General features: G+C 30.4%; 1 non-coding gene across 1 annotated transcript; it reads right to left on the minus strand.

Annotated features, from left to right (window-relative positions):
- Positions 1-500: 500 nt before the first annotated feature.
- Positions 501-589, minus strand: TRNAI-UAU (transfer RNA isoleucine (anticodon UAU)). Its single transcript is given in 2 exon segments — positions 501-536; positions 552-589. It is a non-coding gene; the product is annotated as a tRNA-Ile (tRNA).
- Positions 590-3,951: the final 3,362 nt, after the last annotated feature.

A 3,951-nucleotide genomic window follows, 5' to 3' on the forward strand; every position in this document is an offset into this window, starting at 1 on the left:
TGCATAACATATGACACTAGAATGTGATGAACATCATACATCATTGCAATTGGACAAAGAAAATATTGTCGCAATGCAACAAACAAAACTATTGACAACCATGGTAAACCATGTGTTAACCAAGTTGACAATGGTCTTTCCTTAATTTAATGAAAGGCAAACAAAATCAACTATAATCAAAATTACCACATTAAACCAAAATCAAACATGATCATACCAAAGTCAAACATGATCAAACTATGGTAAAAAATGGTTTATATGTTCAACAACATGGTTTGATTTTAATAAATTTGATTTTACTAAATATTAATCAAAATTACCACATTAAACCAAAATCAAACATGATCATACCAAAGTCAAACATGATCAAACTATGGTAAAAAATGGTTTATATCTTCAACAACATGGTTTGATTTTAATAAATTTGATTTTACTAAATATTTATTAAAAACATTAACGGCTTCATCAACGGTCAAATATTATTTCGAATTTGAAATTTATGGTCCCGGCGGGGCTCGAACCCGCGACCTTCGGCTTTCGCATCATAGGGTCATAAGACCAACGCTCTAACCAACTGAGCTACGGGACCCAACTATACCAAGTGATGGGGTTGCTCACCCCTGTAGGGCTAGAACATTTATATGACTGTTTAAGGGACAACGGCATGATCTGATTTCTGGTAAATAATGTTGCTGTAGGATGAAGAGTGCTTATCTGTTTTGTTTTTAAATTAGAATTTTGATAGAAATTTGGGAAGAATTAATATGGGAAATTGTAAAGTCTACGAAAGGTAATGTTTTGTATCGTTTCTGGATTAGAGTTTTTTTTATAAGAATTTGGAAGATTTCAGTCTGAAAATTGTAAAATTTATTAGTGAAATTTCGCCCAGCAAGAAGTTTAAATTTTTATATTTAACAATCAATCGATCCAGAAACCTTAGTTTAGAAATACCGTTTGTAATGATGATATTGCAGTTTGTGAATTTGATAATTTTAAGGGGTGGGGTGATTTCCTCCCAAATTCCTCCAAAAATTTGATCTAAAGGCGGGAATTAGTGTTTCTTATCTGTATAGATGTCAATAGTGCATGTCTCATTAGCTGCCCTCATCTGTTCGGATGGTTAAACAGAATCAGGCACTTCTGGAACATTATGGAACAGCGCTCAATTCAACATATTCCTCGTTCCAGAAATGAACATGCTGACCTTCTCTCCAAGAAAGGTCTTGCAATGGAGCCGGGTTCTTGGTCTTTGAAGGTTTCAGTCGACGAATTTTCCTATCTTATTCAGGACTTCGTCATCCCGGGAATGTGATCGTTTTCTTTCATTATCTGGTTCACATGCTTTGCACTCTGGTCCCTTTCTTCATATTTGTCTATGATAGCAGCTGTCCTAGCTTTTGATCTGTACAGCTTTTGAGTTTTTGTACTGATCTCTTTGGGGATCCTATGATCTGTACAGCTTTTGATTTTGTTCTGATCTCTTTGGGGATCCTATGACTGTCAATTTTGATCTATATGCATTAATATGTCAGCAAGGTGTATGTCCCTTGCCATATCTTATGATCTTTATATTATCTTAATATAAATCTATGAAGATTTTTCTTTCTGAAAAAAAAAATTAGTCATTAGGGCAAGCAAAATTATTGTGGAAAATGTAAAGATATGTATTAATATTTATGTAAATAGGATTTATTTTTTGGGAATAAGGCTTCTAAAATTTTAATTTAATTATCATAATTATTAATTGGACGTAGGAATTTAATCTCTATAATATATTTTAGAATATATTTAGTAGTATACAGAAATCAAATGCTAAAATTTATTTACAAAGTATTTGTCTTTTTTTCCCTTTTTTATTAAATTTATTAATTAAAAAACATGACAGATGAACAAATGTCATATGACAAGGGTTATGGTCTTTTTGGGTAAGTGTAATTGATAAATCATGGTATGATATTATCAAAAAACCTATTTACAAATTAAAATCTTCATAATAAAATGAGGTGAATCTCTATAGTTAAGAATCTTTTTATATGTTTTCTTATACATTTAACTTATATATTAATTCTTTTTACAATAAATAATAATTATTATTATTTTAAATAAAGCTACAATTTAGTTAATTTTAGCAACTTGAGATATGTGATAAAGTATTTTTTTTCATGTTTATTATGAATTGATGTTTATGGACATTTATCAACTATTTAATTTATATAAATACACTAATTATATACCTATTTTCAATCAATCCTAAAATCAAATTAAACATGCCATTGAAAAAAATAAATCTTTACTTTTCACCAACTCAAAATCAGCAAATAGCGACCTCTCTCCTACTGCAATAAATCTCGTTGCCAATTAATTAAGAATCAACCACATGATAAACACACAACTTAAAATATGTGATAAAGTAAATATTTTTATATTTATTATAAATTGATGTTTATAGACATTTATCAACTGTTTAATTTATATAACTACGCTAATTATATACATATTTTCAATCAATTCCAAAATAAAATTAAACATACGAGTAGAAAAAAGAAACTGCTATTACAATTCGCAGTTGTCTATAATGCAACTTTTTGGAAGCCTTTCCGGTGGGTTTTTCCGGTCAAAATCCGGCAGCAATTTATTGGAATGGCAAGTTTGATAGCTAGTTTCTGCACAATCAAAGCGTCCTAGGGGTTTCCCAGGGTGCTGAATCCAAATATGCAGTTAAAAAACCATTTTAACTGCAACAAATCAAGATTTAACTTCAATTTCTTTTGCCGGATTCCGTCACCGGAGTCTCCAAAAAATCGCATTATAGACAACTTACAATTACATCTCAATCTTTACTTTTTCACCCACTCAAAATCAGCAAACAGCAACCTCTTTCCTAGTGCAATAAACATCGTTGCCAAATAATTAAGAGTCAACCACATGATAGACATGCAAAGTCTAAATTGCTAGAAGACGAAGTTTATTGAACACACAAAACCATGCAAGTTTTCAAAGGGAGAATCCTGCTGTGATTAAATTTATATTTTGAATTGTATATTTTTATTACAATGGAATATTAGAAGTTCTAAGAGGTCTATCTAAATTGCTAGAGATCACATAGAATTTAGATGGGAAGATCTCACGTTTTGTTATATTTTTATTTAGATTCGTTTATTTAAAATGAACAATTAATATTACAAAGAAAGAAAATAACCTAAAACCAATTTTAACAACTTAATAACAAATTCAATTAGTGTGATCTTATTGTCGGTGAGTTATATATCTGATCACCATTTAAGTTGATGGCTATAAAGTTGTATAATATATTCAATATAACTATGAAGTTATGCTTAAAACATCATCTCTTAAAAAATGTTTTTTATGTATCAATGCATACATATGATAATCAATGGCTATAAAGTTGTATAATTTACTCAAAATAATTATGGAATTAGGTTTAAAACATTATCTCTTAAATTTAACTTTTTTTTTGCATAAATATATGATAATCATAGAAAAGTCCCAAGGGTTAGCTTAGTTGGTTAAAATCAATGCCTCGCCATCAGGAGGTCACAGGGTCCATTCTCCCCGAAGCCCTTGGGGTTAGGCTTTGCTAGTGGGTTGTAGGGCTAGATTCCCTTCAGGGTTGATCAGCGTAGATTTTTCCGTGGACGTAGCGCCACCCATTGACTAGGGTGTCCGTGAACCACAACCTAAAAAAAATGATAATCATAGAAAATGTCATATTATATATAAGTAGGTGAGAATTATTTCAAAAAAATAAAATTATATTGAATTCATAAATTGATATAAAATGTTTAAAATTATATAAATGTGTAAAATGTCTTTTTCTGGTCTTGGCATGTCATGGAAACTGTTCTCTGGATTGGGTTCATCAATTTATGTCTTCTTATTATAAATGCATGGGGTTAATTGAAGGGTGGTGAATGTACGACAATATCTGGG

This window comes from Pinus tabuliformis, chromosome 4_2 (assembly GCF_031772625.1).
Source record: "Pinus tabuliformis cultivar Carrire ecotype Pingquan chromosome 4_2, CPIR1, whole genome shotgun sequence".
NCBI classification, from domain to species: domain Eukaryota; kingdom Viridiplantae; phylum Streptophyta; class Pinopsida; order Pinales; family Pinaceae; genus Pinus; species Pinus tabuliformis.